Here is a 20902-nt window from a genome sequence, read left to right as displayed (position 1 = left end):
TGTTTTCAATTCTGGTACATAATGTAATATTATTTTCAGCTTTTGATATTTTGATGACCAAATGAGTATATTCGTCAAGGTTTTTTACTTAACTATTTTACATTTGGTTGTCTTCCCAGTTTCTACTTGAAATAAATATTTTGAGAGACAAAAAAAACCCAAATACAGTAAAAATGAAAATGTCTGAAATATTGGGAGAATTCTCACAATGTGACACAGAGACACAAAAGTGAGCAATGTTGCTGGAAAAATGGCATTGAAAGATTTGCTTAATGCAGGCTTGCCACGAACCTTCAATTTATAAAAAATGCAATATCTGCAAGTACAAAAAGCAAAGTGCAATAAAACGAAGGGATGCCTGCAGAAATTTTCCATTTTACAAGACAAAAAATTTCTAGAGATCTGTTCAACAACTATGTAAATATACTTAACACTACTGACCTGTACATTTAAAAATGGCTAAGATGGTAAATTTAAATAACATATTTTAATTTTTTTCTTAATTTTCAGGAATATACTGATTTGGAAAAAAAAGAAAAAGAGATGAAAAATGTTAAACGTGGATGGATTAGCATAAATCCATCACTACTCATGGAAATCCAAGCCAAAGCACATGCTCCACTGAGGTTGAATATATAGCCTTAGTATAGATGCAGTATAGCGAGTGGATAAGTGAGGGCTTAAAAGCCAGACTGCCTGGGTTCCCATCCCAGCTCCACCGTCTCCTATCTAAATGACTACAAACAAGCTACTTACCTTCTCTGTGTCTCCATTTCTTTATCTGTAAGATGCAAATAATGCTAGCATCTTCCTCACAGGACTGTTATATGGTTTAAATGAGTTTATACAGATGTAGCACTTAAAAGAATGCCTGACACTTATTGACAACCAGTCAATAAACATTGGCTGATATCAACTGCAATGAAAGATGTGTCTCCTAAAACTAAAAGGTTTTAAGAATCATAAATTATACAAGTTATTTAACAAAAACCAATGGGAACTTTACCAAGACTATGGGTTACTAGCAGTAGGTCATAATTTCAGGTACAGTTAGAGCTTTAGAATGGCAACTCCATCAAATTTAGATGATGTACAATTAGGAAATCAGAATGATCCCAAGTAACTTTGGATCATTGATCCAAACTTTGGATCAATGATCCAAGTAACTTTTCACACTGGCATGCATTATAAGGACCTGACAACACTAGCAAATAAAAGGTAAACTGGGCTGTACACAAAGGTACTTATAGTTATTTTAAATTGAAAATAGATTGTTACAAAATGTACCTATGAATAGAACCAGGGAAAATGAAAGGACTAGCAACAGTGATGATCCGTTGAGGAATGGAAACTGAAAAAATAGGAAACTAGGGTAAGAAAGACTTTTCAATCAGCCTTTTTCTATTTTGGCATTGGAACCATACAAGCATCTTAACTATTCAAAAAAATTGTAATACTTTTTTTAAAAAAGATCCCTTCCTAGTAAATTAAACCGAAGCTGAAAACCCTCAGTTTAACCTAAATAACATGTTTCAACTTAGAAATCCAATCAACGGGTTCAAGAAATGTGTCAGTAAGAACCTACAGACACTAACTTCTAGACCTGCAGAATAAACAAAAACAAGAAAATGGGGAGTTCCAAATAAAAATATTTTTCCTGACTTTTAAAGGTTTTGGTTATGAGAAAGTAACCAAGAGTTCTTATTCCACAATATCATCAGTTTGCCAATAATTATTCTCATTAGCTTTATAAAGGAATATGAAAAAGGAGAAGAAAAAAAAGAAAACGGAGACCCAAAGTAATGCAATGATATATTCTAAAAAATAATTAAGAACAAAGGAGATGATTTCCTTAGGTCAAAAAGGTGAATGTGAAACATTTCCATAAGTCTGTTTTCTCAACAAAGTCTTTATTCATTGGCACTAACTTTCCAATCCATATGTCATTCTAACCCCAAAACTCCCATAATTATAAGGTCTGTATCACCACAAATTTTATTTTGGAAAATGGAATTTTCATTTAGAAAAACCAATAAATTCCTTTTTAAAAATATAAACTTTGGAGAGGCAAGTTTGAGGTGTGAGGCTTGTTCCCCTCTCTCCCCCCTCTCTCCCGCCTCTCTCTCCCCTCTCTCCCTCCCTCTCTCCCCCTCCCCCCTTTCTTCCCCCCTCTCCCCCCCTCTCTCCCCGCCTCTCCCCCCTCTCTCTCTCCCCTCTCTCTCTTTCCCCTCTCCCCCCTCTCCCCCTCTCTCCCCCTCTCTTCAATAAAAAGAGAAAAAAAAAGAAAAAAAATAATAAACCTTGAATTGGAACAACACAGAATTGGAAATTGGAATAAAATAGAATTTCTGGAAATTTAAAATACATTCTAAGTGGAAAATCAGAAACCATGTGATAGCACAACTCCTCTTACTACTATTAAAAGACACAGGACCCTCCAAATTGCTTAACATTAGTCATCAGTGGCAGCTGTAAGTGTGGGAGTAGAGGGGGCTCAAAAGGAGTAGAGCAGGAATACATACAAGTTTGTCTTTTCCTATTTCACTGCTAGCTGAGAGGTGAGTTGTCTGTACCCTCCTTCTCATGCAGGTGGCTTGTAACCCAAGCCCAATCAAGCCAGATTATCCTCAGCTGTATAAATTCTTCAATAATGGTTTTAAACAATACTGATCATTTAATCCTCACCCCCTCCACACACATATAAACTCCATTCCTCCCATCTCCCCAAAGCACAGATGCACAAACAGCACAAGGGAATGGAGGCAGCTATTAGGCAAAAACAAAATAAGGCAATTAAGAGCTATATTCACTGATTCTAATCCATAAAGGGAAATTTCATGCATATAGAAAAAGTGATTTCCAATACACCTTCTAACTTGAAAAAATTATTAACTGATTAATTAATAAGTATTTAAGATAAATTACTATGTGTCAATACTTGACACATACTAAAATATGGATAAACCTTGAGGACATTATGCTTAGTGAAATAAGCCAGTCACAAAAAAGACAAATACCATATGATTCTACTTATATGAGGTACTTAGAGTAGTCAAATTCATAGAGACAAAGTTGTCAGGTGCTGTGGGGTAGGAGAATGAGGAATTATTGTTTAATGGGACAGAGTTTCAATTTGGGGAGATGAAAAAGTTCTGGAGATGAATGGTAGTGATAGTTGTACAACAATGTGAATGTACTTAACATCACTAAACTGTATACTTTAAAATGGTTAAAATGGTTAATTTTATGTTATGTGTATTTTACCATGATTTAAAAAAATTTTAATGCAATAAGAAAAAAAATTATGAAAGAAATAATTGATTGCTTGACCCAGCAAGAAACTCCTAAAAGAAGAAGGGAAAAAGAAAAAAAAAGCACGAAAGCACAAATATCAATATTATCAATAGCAGGAATTTTTTTTAAAAAGTATAGCTCTTACAGACATTAAAATACAAGACAAAAATAGAGACAACCTTATTTCAATACATTTGAAAACGTAGGTAACAAATTTCTTAAAAAACACGTTACCAAACACAGGCAAAAAATAGAAAATGTAAATAGTAACTATCTCTAAAAGTAACTGAGGTTAAAATTTTAAATTCTCTCATAATGAAAAGACTCTCGTCTCTGATCTATTGATGATAGGAGTATAAATTGGTATAACTTCTTTGGAATATAGGCATTATTTTGTAAACTAGAACATTTATCAATCCTATGACCCAGAGATTACATTCGTAAGTACCAAGAGAAATTCTTGCTCACGGCACACCAGAAAACATGTAGAATTCATAACAGTAAGAAATGCAAACAACCCAAATGTCATCAACAGGAAATGAATAAACTGTGATGAATCCACTAAATGAAGTATTATATGGTAGAGAAAAATGAGTCAACTATTACAACTGTACACAACAATATAGATAAATCTTAGAAATATAATGTAAAGCATTAAAAAAAGAAAGAAAAGAAAATCAATTCCCAGATTGCATACACATATTCTTTTAAAAAAAAACTAAATACAACTAACACTAGACAATGTATTATTTAGACATACATATACACCTGATAAAACTATTTTTTGAAAAGACAATGGAAAGAGAAAAAAAAAATTAGAATAGTATTTACCTTGAAAGGCGAGAGGAGAACATGTAAGACTGTCAATATTCAATATTAAACTTCTCAGGTTAAATGCTGGGTTCATGAATATTCTATATGATATTTTTTAAAACCAAATACACGACATAAACAAAATGATAAAAATAACTACATAGTAAAGTTTTTTTTTTAAAGGGCCATTGAGGGATGTGGAATAACTGATTCTCACACACTGCTAGTGGGAGCGTAAAAATCTATTTTGTAAAATCTACTAAGGCTGAACATAAGCATATCCTACAATCAGATGTCCTACTCCTAAGTATATGCTCAACAAAATGCGTGTATATGTGCACCAGAGATATGTACGAGGATGTTTATAGCAGCACTATTTTTAAGAGTCCAAAACTAGAAACAAACGTAGACATCTATCAATGACAGAATAGATAAATTGTGGTATATTTACAGAACAGAATACTATATACCGCAATACAGAAAAAGAACAAGCTACTGACATAACATGGGTCAATTTCAAAACCAATGCTAATGGACATATATACACTACCATATGTAAAATAGATAGCTAGTAGGAAGCAGCCGTATAGCACAGGGAGATCAGCTCAGGGCTTTGTGACCACCTAGAGGGGTTGGCTGGGGAGGGTGGGAGGGAGACCCAAGAGGGAGGAGATATGGGGATATATGTATATGTATAGCTGATTCACTTTGTTATAAAGCAGAAACTAACACACCATTGTAAAGCAATTATACTCCAATAAAGATGTTAAAAAAAAAACCCAATGCTAAGAGAAAAATGTCAGATGCAAAAGAGTGTATGTTGTATGATTCCATTTATACGAAGTTCATACATAAGCCAAACTAATCGATAGTGATAGAGGTCACAAGAGTAGTGGGAAAGAAACTGGGTCAAGGTACAGGAAGGCTTCTAGGATCCTGGTACTATTATCACAATCTGAGGATTTATTATACAGGTCTGTTCACTGTGAAAAAATTCATCAAGTTGTACCCTTAAGCATTTTGCATTTTACTTTATGTATATTACATAAAACTTTAACAAAAAAGAAAATAAACGAAATACATCCTTTTGCCTCTTAACGGCGCAATTTAACTGATACTCTTCATTCCCTCTGGCAGGCACTGACCAATATCCCTGGCTGAACACTAGCAGCTAACAGGTAACACTGACACTGGGGCATTTCTGCTCCTCCTGTACTATACTGAGTCTGATGTATTTGTTCTCAAACCTACTTAATTCCAGTTGTGTCCATAATTACAATTACATAATTGTAATGAAATATTAAATACATTAATGAACTACAAATGTCAGAAAAGTTGCTATTGGGCTTCCCTGGTGGCGCAGTGGTTGAGAGTCCGCCTGCCGATGCAGGGGACACGGGTTCATGTCCTGGTCCGGGAAGATCCCACATGCTGCGAAGCGGCTAGGCCCGTGAGCCATAGCCGCTGAGCCTGCGCGTCCGGAGCCTGTGCTCTGCAACGGGAGAGGCCACAACAGTGAGAGGCCCGCGCATGGCAAAAAAAAAAAAAAAAAAAAAAGTTGCTATTTCTTTGAAAACTAAGTTGAAGGCTCTGGAAGACTGAATATAAATCATTTGAAAAACCATCCTCGGGACTTCCCTGGTGGCACAGTGGATAAGACTGCACACTCACAATGCAGGGGGACTGGGTTCAATCCCTTGTCAGGGAACTAGATCCCACATGTATGCTGCAACTAAGAGTTCGCATGCCACAACTAAGGAGCCCACGTGCCACAATTAAGACCCTGTGCAACCAAATAAGTATTTTTTAAAAAATCGTCCTCAACTTAAGTGTGGGTGAGACACATAAATAACCTTGGGGAAAAATTAGAAATCTAGGAGGAGCCTATACTCATTGCTTGAAGTCTTTAAGAGTTCTCACTCCACTTAGAAAAACTGTAATTGGAAGTTGTCAGCAATGCATCACAGGGTGCAATTAATGCCAAATAGATGAAGAACTCTCATCAGCAGACTCATAACATATCAAAAGGTTGGTGAACAAATGTACATTTGTTTTAAGCAAAAATAAAATGCTTATGATATGTATGTATCATTTTTATGTCTTGCTTTAACCAACTTTTTCAGTTAATAGTAAACTGTATAAGATTGGATGGTATTGAATAAGACTTCTACTATAATCCAAGAAAGCTTGCTCTAATTACTTTTGGCAAACTAATACTATCTACTAGATAGATAAAGCTAAAATTTTAACTGTAGGGAATTCCCTGGAGGTCCAGTGGTTAGGACTCCACACTTTCACTGCAGGGGGTATGGGTTCCATCCCTAGTTGGGGAACTAAGATGCCACCAGATGCATGGCCAAAAAAAAAAAAATTAACTGTAAACAAGTCTACTTATTAAAACAGCAAAAGAAAATCAAATTCACCAAAGCTGAGATGCTATATTTAAAAGAATATGCCAGGACTTCCCTGGTGGTCCAGTGGTAAAGAATCCACCTTCCAATGCAGGGGACGGAGGTTTGATCCGTGGTCCGGGAACTAAGATCCCACATGCCATGTGCCGCAAACTACAGAGCCCATGTGCTCTGGAGTCCATGCACCGCAACTAGAGAAAGAAAACCCACACACCATAAGTAGAGAGAAGCCCGTGCGCCGCAACAGAAGATCCCTCATGCCACAACTAAGACCCAACACAGCCAAAAATAAATAAATCAAATAAATAAATAAATAAAATAAAAGAATATGCCTCTGGTGCCATATTAGCTATTATTGTTAATAAAATGGCAGCATAGCTACCCTATCTCAGCATAGTCTGGTTAATATAATAAAGGTCTTAGAAGAAGACAGTTGCTGAAAGGACTACCTGGGGCTCAAGGACCAAGGTCTGAGTATCACTGAACTGGAAAAACAACGGTCTGAGTGCTCTTGATAGAAGAAAACAGAAAAGATGCTTTTGCTAATAAATTTGCCTTGAGAGTTAAACTTTCTCTAAAACACAGTAAGTAAAATTTCTTTCTGGAATCTGATACAAACCATGGGTTTCTGAAAAAAAAAATTCTTGTTATACATTAGCATCCAGTTAGACTGAATTCTGGCATAATGGTTTATTACCAGATTTTTTTTTTTTTTTTTTGTGGTACGCGGGCCTCTTACCGTTGTGGCCTCTCCCATTGCGGAGCACAGGCTCCGGACGCGCAGGCTCAGTGGCCATGGCTCACGGGCCCAGCCGCTCCGCGGCATGTGCGATGCCCTCCCGGACTGGGGCACGAACCCGTGTCCCCTGCATCGGCAGGCGGACTCTCAACCACTGCGCCACCAGGGAAGCCCCAGATTTCTTTAAAAGCATGGATCGAAAGCATTAGAGAGCCCTCAGTGATAGTACTCTAAAGCTTCTCATTTCATTCATTATTCAACTAATATTCATTGAATGCCTACTACATTCTAAGCCTTGTGTGAGTCTGATTGGGAGGGTGCTGTTTCAGATTCAGGGGAAAATTATGGTATATCAGAATGCAGGGGTTTAATGAGAGCAGGTGGTGGAAAAGTGGCAGCCAAACCCCTTACCTATTCAACTGAGCAGTCTGACAATAAAGGAATGAACGAAATAGAGTATTAGCCAGAGTTCTAGCAAAGACAAGCAAAAGGGGTTTTCCCCTCAAGGGTTTACCCCTTAAAAAGGAATGCTTCTTGAAAGAGGAGAAGGAAGGAACCCTCCTCCACTGTTGGTGGGAATGTAAATTGGTACAACCATCATGGAGAACAGTATGGAGGTTCCTTTAAAAACTAAAAATTGGGCTTCCCTGGTGGCGCAGTGGTTGAGAGTCCGCCTGCCGATGCAGGGGACGCGGGTTCGTGCCCCGGTCCGGGAGGATCCCACGTGCCGCGGAGCGGCTGGGCCCGTGAGCCGTGGCCGCTGAGCCTGCGCGTCCAGAGCCTGTGCTCCACAACGGGAGAGGCCACAGCAGTGAGAGGCCCGCATACTGCCAAAAAAAAAAAAAAAAAAAAACAACTAAAAATTGAGCTACCATATGATCCTGCAATCCCACTCCTGGGCATATACCCAGAGAAAACCATAATTCGAAAACATACACGCACCCCAATGTTCACTGCAGCACTGTTTACAGTAGCCAGGATGTGGAAGCAACCTAAATGTCCATCAACAGAGGAATGGATAAAGAAGATGTGGTACATATACACAATAGAATATTACTCAGCCATAAAAAAGAATGAAATAATGTCATTTGCAGCAACATGGATGGACCTAGAGACTGTCATACTGAGTGAAGTAAGTCAGACAGAGAAAAATAAATATCATATGATATCACTTATATGTGGAATCTAAAAAAAAGGTACAAACGAACTTATTTACAAAACAGAAATAGAGTCACAGATGCAGAAAACAAACTTATGGTTACCAGGGGGGAAGTGGGAGGAGATTGGGATTGACATATGCACACTACCATATATAATACACATAACTAATAAGGACCTACTGTATAGCACAGGGAACTCTTCTCAATACTCTGTAATGACCTTTATGGGAAAAGAATTTTAAAGAGTGGATGTATGTATATGGTAAAAAAAAAAAAAAAAGAGAGAAGGAAAAATCAAACATATTAATATTACAAAGAAGGGCTTCCTTGGTGGCTCAGTGGTTAAGAATCTGCCTGCCAATGCAGGGGACAAGGGTTCGAGCCCTGGTCCAGGAAGATCCCACATGCTACGGAGCAACTAAGCCTGTGCGCCACAACTGCTGAGCCTGTGCTCTAGAGCCCGTGAGCCACAATTACTGAGCCCACATGCCTAGTGCCTGTGCTGCACAACGAGAAGCCACCGCAATGAGAAGCCCATGCACCACGACAAAGAGTAGCCCTCGCTCACCACAACTAGAGAAAGCCCGTGTGCAACAAAAGAGACCCAATGCAGTCAAAATAAATAAATAAATAAATAAAATTTAAAAAAATAAAAAATACTACAAAGAAGAGTAATACTTACAGAAGTGGAAAATAACCTAAAGGAGAGGTAATATCAAAGATAAAATTAACCTTACTTTCAGATCCAATTAATCTTCCTTTGATGCCTAATATGTGCTAGGAAATGTACTAAGAAATTTCATACACATTATCTTATTTAATCCTCACAACAACCTTGTGAGGTAAAAGAAACATACTTCTGAAACAAAAAACACAGAAAGATATACATCTCTGTATAGAGACAGAAGAGGGGAAGATGAGGGAGGTCATACCAAATGACTCCAGTTGTTTCAGTAATAGAAACAAGAGGAGAGAAAGCAGGGAAGCTTGAAGGCCTGAGAAGAAGAGATAAGAAAACTAATACTTACTGCCTACCATGTGCTATTACATCATTTATATACAAATTTCATGTAATCCTGCTTAGTATTTATGACTCATTTAATTGAAGAACTTGAGACTGTGAGAATTCTCCAAGATCTAACAGCTGGTAAGTGGTAGGGTGGTGATTCAAACCCAGGTCTGTAAGACTACAAATTCTCTCTCTTTCTACGATAGCACACTGCTGCTTCAAAATCAGGAAAGTGCAAGAGAATAAATATGAGAGGAATAAAAACGCCATGAAGCAGCAAAGGTCCAGTTAGAAGCAGACAGCATGAATTTGGAGTTGTCAAGGCCAACTTTGTGCCCTCTCCCCCTGGGTTCAACTGCCCAGGTAAAAAGCATTTAACATCAGGAAGTTGCCAAAGGTGTAATAATATCCACTTTTAAGAATTAAAATTGGGCAGGAGACTTCCACTTTCCTTCAAATTATTGCTATTGTTCTTTACTAGCTGAATATTTACAAAATATTATGCACTTGGTAGTCTCATTGAACTTGCTACCTAACCATTCGAAGCTACAGTTTAAGTATCTGCCAGTGGTCCAAAATTCAACACTAACCTGAGTAAGTGTTCTAATGTTGATCAAAATACCAGAAAATATCCATCTAAGAATAACTTAATTTTCTTTCATTTTGAAAACTGACTTTATTTACAAGGAATAAGAGTTAAGTCCCTAAGACTAACAGACATAGGACTGTTGTCAAAAAACAGAATGTAGACCCATTTATTTTGTTCTTTTATGAAAGACTGTGAGAGGCTTTGAAATGAACCAAGAAGATCACTTGGCATCTGCAATGGAAAACTAGGCACTGTGTAATGTGCACCTTCCCTAGTTACCTGATTCTACAAGGTCTGCATTCTTCGTGACCTTTGAGCTGTTTTATAATTGTAAATTATAGTTAAATGATAGCAATACAAAGGATTCTTGTCCATACACCTACAAACAAATTCTGTCCAGTGAGAGAGGAATGATTTTCCCTATGTCCCTATGGAAAAAGACAGTTTTGCATAGATTTGTAAATTCATTTCAGCATACCTGATCCTATACATGTGCAGTACTTTGAATTCTCCTTTGAACTACTTTTAACATCTTACAGGTTCTCCCATTAATTAGTGAGTTAAATAACATCTTTTACATGTGTTCATTTTACATTTATATGAAAATCATTATTCTAAGTTTTTAATCCTTTAACAATGAATTTTATACAACATGCAGTATATACCATGGAAGATGAAAACTTTAATGCAAAAGCTCAAGGGAAGGAATCATCCTTTTCCACTCATACACATATTTAAGGAAGGCCAGAAAAAACTTAGGCCCTGACTCTTCCCAGTTCTGAAATTTTAAGACTCTAAGAAGCACAGTCATTGTTGATCATTCTTGAAAGAGCCCATAATTCACAAAAGAATTCTTTGAAAATTATATTCCCAGTTGCTTTTTTCCCCTAATGCATAGTGTAAACAAAGCACTGTCTCAAGAACAGAGCTTCATCATTTCAGAAATGCTTAGAATCTTTTGTCTGAACTACTTTTGTTAATTACAGTCACTTTAAAAAATAGATGGTTACTCAATATTCTGTAATAACCTATATGGGAAAAGAATATGAAAAAGAATGGATATATGTATATGTATAACATATATGTATATGTATAACCGAATCACTTTGCTGTACACCTGAAACTAATACAACATTGTAAATCAACCATACTCTAATATAAAATAAAAATTAAATTAAAAAATAAATACATAAATAAAATTTACATTCAATTTTAAAAAAAGATGGTACATCTTCATATTAAGCTAAAAATCTACATTTGACAAATGCTTCCTCCAAAAGAGGAAGCATTTCGATCCAAAAGATTTTTTTTGCCAGTCAACAACTGTACAATCATAAAAATATTAAATACATTTGTTGTTTTCAAAATAATGGTTGTCTTCTATTGGTGTATGTCACATGAAAAATTAAATATTTTTTAATTAACTTGATTCAAATACATAAACAGCTTAAAGAAGCCAAAGCCAGAAATCAATACACAAACCAAACATTAAATCAACAACATATTTTAAATTCATTAACGCAGCGGGAAAAGGCATATCAATGCTCAGATCTTCTGGCTTCCAAATCCCAAATTTAAAACAGCTCTGAAAAGAGAATGAGGATAAACAAAACAACTGGAAAAGGTACAAAATGCCAGGCCCCAAAAGAGATGTCACCACTTCCAAGTTGCAACTGAAGTTAAAGAACTATAGTGAGAAGTCTTCACCATTTTCAGTAATTCAAAATAAGGTATGTATTGTCCTCCTCCTTGGGAATGTAACTCATTCCAAAACTTTCTTCTCTGACTCTTCTCGAGGCTCTTAAACCTCACGCATGTGTTGTAGGATTCTATTAAAGCTTTGTAAGAGTATTGTTCAAATACCAAGTAAAGAAAATAACCGAATCGTTTAAGATAAAAGTTAATAGGCTTTTCTCTCTACCCACAATTCAACAATGTATAGATCTGGATACCAAGAAAAAAAAAAAGGTAGATGATTAAAATACAGGCATTTCTTCTTCCCAGAGTAGGAAGAGGAATATGGCAGGCAGCTATTTAACAACTTCCTATTCACTAAGCCATCTTCTTTTTTCAGATCATCAGAGAATTCGGGGAAATTTCTCATGATGTACACACAAATCCAGAGAGCAAGGTAAAAAAAGAAACACCAGAAGAAAAAGAAAACAAAGTGGGAAGAACACAAAAATGCAGTATTCACATTGCCTGGTTGACCATAAACAATAAAGCAAAATATATTCACTGCCACCTTCTTTTCATCTAGAGAGAAAAGGAAAAAATAACACAATAGCCTCTACAAATATGTAACATAAAATACCCCAACTTTTCCAAATATTTTACCTCCGGAGCCAGATCACTGTGCTAAGGTGAGCAAAGTCTCTTCAGGTGGGGTCAGGCAGTAGAGTGCTTCTAAAGACCATTCCCTAATGCTACTCAAAGTTTCTTATAACCTGCTTTACCACCTGCTCTAGAGTCCCCAAATTTAAAATTACTTCTATCACCTACCCCCTTTTCAAAATCTCCCTTAAAGGTATCCCTTAAGAAAGCTAGCTAAATTCAACTGAAAGTATAAATGACAAACAGGTACACATCCTCTTTAACCCTTGGAAAAATGTTATCGATTCAAACAAATATCTGTCGCAGAATTTTTAATAGTTTGAGAGTTTTTCTTTCTTCCTGTGCTCCTTTTGTTTTCTCTTTTTTGGGATGGATGCACTGTTATACCTACTCTCACACAGAAGAAAGAAGAGAGAGAGAAAAAAATGCCAAGTCCAAAGTTCCCATGTCCTATCTCTACTGAAGAAAAGAGGTATTTGTTACTGTGAAGTCTCGTTCCACAGCTCTTGACAAATCCATTCTTCAACATTAAATCATGGGAAGTGATTTCCTACTTCCACCACTCCCATGAACAGGAAAGAAAAAGCCTGCCCTAACAAAGTGTGACCCACTATATGCTACCTTCCAAAATTTTTTGATAGGTGTATGTGTGGGGCATTTTGTGTTTTAAAACATCTTTGCAAATTCTTTGATTTTACTCCCATCAAAAGAACAGAGTCTGGGAATTCCCTGGCGGTCCAGTGGTTAGGACTCCACACTTCCACTGCTGGGGACCTGGTTTTGATCCCTGGTTGGGGAACTAAGATCCCGCAAGCCGCATGGCGCAGTCAAAAAAAAAAAAATTAGGTAGGGTCCGATTCTCCTCCCCACAAAGAGAATGAAGCAGAAGTGACACTGAGCAACCTCAGAAATTAGGTCATAAAAGGTGATAAAATCTCTGCGTGGCACCTTCCCAGTTCAGGCAAGTTTGCAGTCCTGAATTACCATATAAGATATCCAGCCACCCTATATCCCTGATTCTGGAGAAACCATGGGACAAGGCCTCAGAGGGTTAGAGACGTCCAAAGGGTGCCAGCTGTTTCAGTCTTCCGAGCTCTGCCACCAGACTTGTGAATGAGGAATCCTTGGAGATGACCCCAGGCTCAGCTACCATCTGCCTCTAACTGCGTAACAGACTTCGGTGAGGACGCCTTTTAGATGATTCCAGCCCCAGCTATCATCTGATTGCATCCTCATGAGAAACCGTGAGAAAGAACTGCCTAGCTGAGCCCAAACATCAGAATCATGAAAGATAAAAGGAGTGTTGTTTTACATCACTCTATTTTGGCATGGTGTGTTACACAGCAAAAGATAACTAAAACAGATTTTGGTATAGGGAGTAGGTTACTTCCATAACAAAAAGTTAAAATGTTTAGCTTTGGGACTGGATAGCAGGAGAAAGCAAGAAGGGCCTTGAAAGTGTTAGTGAAAGCCTGAAGGGTCTTAAGGACACTGGTAGGAAGCTGTCAACAAAGACTTAAAACAGGGATCACCAAACTACAATCTAATGGCAAAATTCAACCTGCTGCTTGTTTTTGTAAATAAAATTTTATTGGAACACAGTAACACCCATTTGCTTACATACTGTCTATGCCTATGGCTGCTTTCTCACTATGACAGCAGAGTTGAGTAGGTGTGCCAGAGGTCATAAGGTCCAAAAAGCCTAAAATATTTATGATCTGGCCCGTGACAGAAAAAGGTTACTGATACTCAACTTAAAAGAAAGTGAGGAGGGACTTCCCTGGTGGCGCAGTGGTTAAAAATCCACCTGCCAACGCAGAGGACACAGGTTCGAGCCCTGGTCTGGGAAGATTCCACATGCCGCAGAGCAACTAAGCCTGTGTGCCACAACTGCTGAGACTGCGCTCTGGAGCCTGCGAGCTGCAACTACTGAAGCCCTTGAGCCTGGAGCCTGTGCTCTGCTACAAGAGAAGCCACCGCAGGGAGAAGCCTGTGAGCCGCAGTGAAGCGTGGCCCCCGCTCGCCACAACTGGAGAAAGCCTGTGCACAGCAGCAAAGACCCAACGCAGCCAAAAATATATAAATAAAATTTTTTTAAAAAATTTTTTAAATAAAAATTTAAGAACATAGAATTCCCTGGTTGTCCAGTGGTTAGGGCTCTGCGCTTCCACTGCAGGGGGCATGGGTTCGATCCCTGGTCAGGGAACCTGATCCCGCAAGGTGCGCAGCATGACCAAAAAAAAAAAAAAAAAAAAAAAGTAAAAACAAATATTAGATCACTGGCCACAGTCTGCCTACTCCTAGTTAGGACTCCAAAGAGATTTTAAGGTGGACTCTCACAGATGTTTTCAAACATAAGGCCTTCTAAGAATATTAAAGGTGTTGTCCCACAAAAGGCTTAAAGGAAGCTGACAGGGTTCAGGACATGCTACCCCAAAATATGGCACCCTAGCATATTGAATATTTTAAGCTGAAGAATCTTGAGAAAAGATCAGAAAGAGGAAGGTCACTCTGTGGGGGTCTCCCCCCACCTTCTCCCCTGAAGCAAGTCATAAAACCCTCATGTAAGAGGTGCCCTCCCTATACCTGGAAGAAGAGAGCATCTGTATCTCCAAAGACAAAGGGACAAGGAAAGGAATCCTAACAAACAGGCCTTGCTAAATTTCCCCCAGTTTACTACACTTACTTCATACTCTTTGATCTATCATTTCTCCACACTGTCCACTCTTCATTAAACCTAGCATAAAAATACACAGGTTCAAACATTTCTTTGAGTCTTCATTTATATCTCCCATTTCACATAAAATTTACATCAGATAAATTTGTATACTTTTCTCCTCTTAATCAATCTTTGCCAGTTTAATTTTCAAACCCAGCCAGGGACCCTAAGAGGGCTAAGGAAAACTTTTTTCTCCTCTACAAAGCCTAAGGGAGAGAAGGGGTTATATCAATGTGTAAATGTGGCTTTTGTCTAACAGAGTGAACCCTTCAGTAAGAGTCACAGAGAAGTTTACGTTCAGAAACATTGTCATCTTGGACTAAAAAGGACAGAGACAGTACAAAATGAAAAAAGCCTTTTGGGACCTCCACCCCACCCTGCCTAAAGCTCTGTGGGCAGGAAACAGGCTGGGAAAATTACTTACCTGCAAACAGAGAATACATTTTATGGAAAAGGAATGATAATTCAAAGGGCAAAATCAAGAGCTGTAGAGGACAGTTCCTAGGCAGTAGGAGCTGAACCCTAATCACACAACTAGCAATATGTTGGCTGGATTTCAGAACTGGTACGGACCGGTGACTATTGTGTTCCTTACATTTTTTCTTTATTTTTGAACAGGAGGGTCTACAGTCGTTATCTTAGGCCCATCCATTATTGCATATTGGGTGGGCTGGGTATGGAGAAAGATAAGGTGATTCTTTAGTCCACAGGTCTTCAAAGTGAAGGCAAGGGTACTCAAGGAGCTATACCCAAGGAACTAATATATCCAAATAGCCTTATTTGCACCTGGATCTGATTTAGATTACAAGATCCTCGATCTCTAGCCTGAGACTGATGCTGTACTAGATAAGACTTTGGAGGCTTTGAGAAAGAGTGCTTGTGTTTTGCATGTGGAGGAAGATAAATACTGTAATTTGTAGCCAGAGAGAAGACTAAAGTGGCTTTGAAATAAGTCTGCATATTCTGGACACTCCTCCCAGCAAGAGGTGGAGTCTAATTCCCTTCCCTTTGAATATGGATTGGCCTTAGTGACTTGCTTCTTTTTCTTTTTTTTCCTTATAAATTTATTTATTTTTGGCTGTGTTGGGTCTTCCGCTGCTGCGCACGGGCTTTCTCTAGTTGCAGAGAACAGGGGCTACTCTTCGTTGCAGTGCGCAGGCTTCTCATTGTGGTGGCTTCTCACTGCAGAGCACGGGCTCTAGGCGCGAGGGCTTCAGTAGCTGTGGCGTGCGGGCTTTAGTTGCTGCAGCACGCGGGCTCAGTAGTTGTGGCTCACGGGCTCTAAACCACAGGCTCAGTAGTTGTGGCACATGGGCTTAGCTGCTCAGTGGCATGTGGGATCTTCCCGGACCAGGGATCAAACCCGTGTCCCCTGCATTGGCAGGCAGATTCTCAATCACTGCACCACCAGGGAATCCCCAGTGACTTGCTTCTAATGAATAAAATGCAGTGGAAATTGACACTGATTCTGAATGTAGGTCATAAAAGACAATATAGTTCCCTTCTGGCTCTCTTACTTGGAACAAGTACTTTTAGAGCCCTAAGCCTCCAGGTAAGAAGTCTGGCTACCATGAAGCCCCTGTGTTGGAAAGACTACACAGAAATAGGGAGAGATATCAAGGATCCCCAACTATTCCAGCTTCTACCTATTTGGACTTCCCTGCTCAAGTGCCATGCATGTGAGTTTGGTAGGAAGCCTCCGAAATAACCCCAGGCCCATCTAACTACCAGTACATAAGAGGACTCATGCAAGAATCACTTAGCTGAGCCCAGTCAACACCCAGAACCATAAGAGTTTTATGCCAAATTTGGAGTGGTTTTGTTCCTTAGCAATAGATAACTGCAACAACATGCCTGGAGACCCTAGCCTGAAATGTTAGGAGGTGAAACTTAGCCTGCCTTTCTATATTACCAACCAAATAACATAAAACAGCATCTTTATGCTCCCCCCAACTCCTTCTTCTTCCCACAGTAGAAATATTTGATTTGACCACGGTAAAAAATATTTTTATGGCTGATTTAAATATATACAATTACAATGTGATAAGTATTATGTTTCAAACTGTATGTCAGTCTAACTTTAAATGTTACTTGAAAGCACCTACATTTACACACACACACACACACACACACACACACACACACACACACACACTCTCTCTCTCTCAATGGTTTGCTGCTTCCTAGCATATTATTTCACTTATTTTACAAATGTTTTTAAATAATTAAGTAATTTGAGACTGGTAGTCATACTACCTCATCTGCAACATAACACTAATATGTAGTGTTTTAAAAAGTGGTTATACCTGCAGCAGAACTAGAATAATCATCACTAATATATAATAACCACTATTTCTAAGGTCTCTTCATTGTTAAATGCCATGATCTAAGTTCACAGAAAATAAATCTTTTGCATTTGAAGATATACAATTCAATATGTTTTAGATCACCGGCAGGGAATTTAACGTTCTAGCTCTTAAAAGAAACAATGGAATATGATGTTCACAGATTATAAACATGGTTAAGCTCAACTTCTGTAGTGAAACTAAAACAGCTGAGCCAAGAACTAATTGGACCCAGCAGAATGGCAGAAGGTACTCTGGAATAGGAAGAGTAAAGAGGCCTGAGGTCAAGATAACTTACTCTGAAAATGTAATTACTTTCTCCATTGTATAAACACTTCCAACTAGACATTTTAAGGAAAAAAGCCTTAATCCTCTATGAAAACAAATAACTAAAACATCCTAAATTATTTAGCAGCAGTTTAATTCACCTTTTTTTCACTCTTTCCTAGACTGTCACATGTTCGATTTTTTTTTTTTTTTTAGCAAGCAAGCATTGAGAAGAAAAAATCAAATATAATCACTTTGAGAAGAAATTTTAAAGAATAAAATATATGTTCTGCTTTAGATATGATTCTTTGAACACTGAGTAATACATATACCCCCAAGTAAATACATACCCAGCATTTACATTACATATACCCAAGTTTGGGGAACTAAAAAGAAAGAGAAGGTCAGTGTGCAAAAGTCTATTTAACCCATAATATGGCTGATTTTAAATATCAGTCTGGGTTCTGGGTCCTGATAGCAGAAAGTCATCTAATACAAAGGGAGAAGAAAGATTCTCTCTTGCTCACAGGGCAGAAGTTTAGGCTCTATACAAATTGTGGAGTAAGTAAAGGTCATTCTTCCATAGAGAGTCCACAACTACCTAATTCTTCCTTTCTCATTCAAAAGTCCCTCAATAAAACTGACTTCAGGTGTCAGAAAAACACTAAACTCATTCAACTAAGTCACATTAAAGAATGAATTTTTGAGAGCCCCTAACCTTTCCATGAGATAAAAGACTGTAAACAGTATAATACAACATAATGGGAAAAATTCTGGTTTCTCCAAAAAATTTCCTTTGAGCTCTACATCAAAGAGATGGGGCCATTATATTTACCACTGGATCCCTCAGCACCTAGTACGGGGATAAGCACATTAGTAAGCACTCGGAACTCTGCTTAAATGAATATTTTGCTTTTATTCCCCATATAAGAAATATGCATTCTAGTTCCATTCCATCAGTAATGAGCTACATAACCTTTGGCAAGGTACTGGATCTCTCAAGCTTTAGTTTCCATCACACAACATAAAATGAGGTAAGATGCGGACTGGGGATGAGGATTAGATAATAAGTCTCATGAGGCCAGTGACTGTCTTATTCACCTTTGTATCTGTGTCTAACAAAGTGGCTAGGGCACATTTAAATATTTACTGGACAAAGTTTCTTCCAGCTCTAGGACTTCCCTGGTGGTCCAGTGGTTAAGAATCCGCCTTCCAATGCAGGGGACACGGGTTCGATCCCTTGTCAGGGAACTAGGATCCCACATGCCGCAGGGAAACCAAGGCCACGCGCTGCAACTACTGAGCCTGTGGGCTCTAGAACGCACGTGCCACAACTAGAGAGAAGCTCGCGTGCCACAACTAAGACCTGACACAGCCAAATAAATATGTTTTTAAAAACGTTCTTCCAGCCCTGACCCTATAATTCTTCATCGTTTTAAATTTAGCTTTTCCAGCATACAGTGTTATAGTCCACTAAGCAGGAGATTTAAGACTCCTCCTCTACACTGAGATCAGTTCCAGTAAAGGCCTTTTAAAACAGAACACTTCTAAAATCTTCTCCACCTCTCCACACAGGTGCTTTGTGTGACTGATATTATTTATCCCCTGGATGCAGCTTTTAGAAAGGTAAGATTTGGACAAAGACAGGATGCCAGAAGCAATACAATTTTCCAGATTCTTCTGAATTGGTTTTATTCCAGTTTGATTTTATTATGCTACTTAAAACACTATTAGAAGTATCTGGAATAATCAGGTTAATCCATTTGCAATCCAAAAATGTACTCCAAAGTCAAATATTATTATTATTATCTATTCCATATGCCCATTCTTTAGCATAAATGACTGAGAGCTAATATCCATTTATTTAAGCTCATGTTTTTCACAGCATGCAACCAACACTACCACCTACTCATTTAGAGTCCTTTTTGTAGCACTATTATAAAAGGTTACATTTAAGAGGACCTTGGGGAATTCCCTGGAGGTCCAGTGGTTAGGACTCCGAGCTTTCACTGCCGAGGGCCCAGGTTCAATCCCTGGTCGAGGAAATAAGATCCCACAAGCCGAGTGGCGTGGCAAAAAAAATTAAAATTTTAAAAATAAAGGACCTTGTGCCTTTGGAACATTATCACTCCAAATTAGGTGTAGCCTTCAAAGAGTTGGCTCATCTCTTCTATCAGGTAGTAATGAGCATAATAAATTCAAGGACTTCAGCTAGAACAAATTATTATGATTGACATATTCCCCAATTATTAAAGTCTAATAACAACTTTTGAAATATTCATCTATATCCTCAGTAGCAATGTACAGTCTGTACCCTGCCAATGAGCACTTACATTATGTGCATTCAATCACCCACTAGGTACCAGACACTGTTCTAGCCCAGGGGTCAGCAATCTTTCTCTGTAAAGGGCCAGACAGCAAATATTTTAGGCTTTACAGGCCTTACAGTCTCTGTCGCAACATTCAGTTCCGCTGTTGTAGTGTGAAAGCAGCCACAGACAATACAATAATGAATGTGCATGGCTATGTTCTAATTAAACTTTACTTACAAAAACAGGTAGCAGGCCATTTTTCGCTTGCCAGCCCCTGTTCTATACCTATGGGGAGACAGCAGTGAAACAAATTTTTTTAAGTAAAGTTAAAATTTTTTAATGAATGAATTAATTAAAATACACCTGCACACACACAGCCTGTCAGATGCTAATAAGTGCTATGGAGAAAAGTAAAGCAGGATCAAGGTGGTAAGGATACTCAGGACTTCACTGATAAGACGACATCTGAGCCCAACACCTAAAGAAAGAGGAAAAGCCATGCTACCTCCATAGAAAAAGCATTTCAGAGAGAGGTAATGGCAAGTATAAAGGCTCTGAAGAAGAAACAACCTGGCGTCTTAAAAAAAACAGCAAGGATGTCACTGTGGCTACAGGGACATGAGCAGAGGAAAGAGTCATAGGAAATTAGGCCAGAGAGGTAAACTGAGGCCAGGTTCTGCACAATCTTTTAAGGCCACTGTCAGAACTTTGTTTTTTACTCTGAGATGGAAAGCCCCTGGAAGGCTTTGAGCAAAGGAGTAACAACCCGACTTGACTTACTTTTTAGGGGATTGTTCTGGATGTCTGCTGAGAACAGACTGTACAGAGATAAGGGCAGAAGTAGAGAAATCAGTCAGAAGGCTAATGCAATAACCCAGGAAAGAGAGAACGGCAGTTTGAATCTTGGTGG

At 38.3% G+C, this 20902-nt stretch overlaps 1 protein-coding gene across 3 annotated transcripts in view; it reads right to left on the bottom strand.

Moving 5' to 3' along the window:
- The window catches only part of SPATS2 (spermatogenesis associated serine rich 2), a 120228-nt gene that overhangs the window by 74108 nt on the left and 25218 nt on the right, over positions 1–20902 (bottom strand). The window lies entirely within an intron of this gene.

Source organism: Kogia breviceps, chromosome 12 (genome assembly GCF_026419965.1).
Source record: "Kogia breviceps isolate mKogBre1 chromosome 12, mKogBre1 haplotype 1, whole genome shotgun sequence".
Taxonomy (NCBI): domain Eukaryota; kingdom Metazoa; phylum Chordata; class Mammalia; order Artiodactyla; family Physeteridae; genus Kogia; species Kogia breviceps.
The sequence above is the reverse complement of the archived record's forward strand: the minus strand, read 5'-3'. Positions and strand labels throughout refer to the sequence as shown.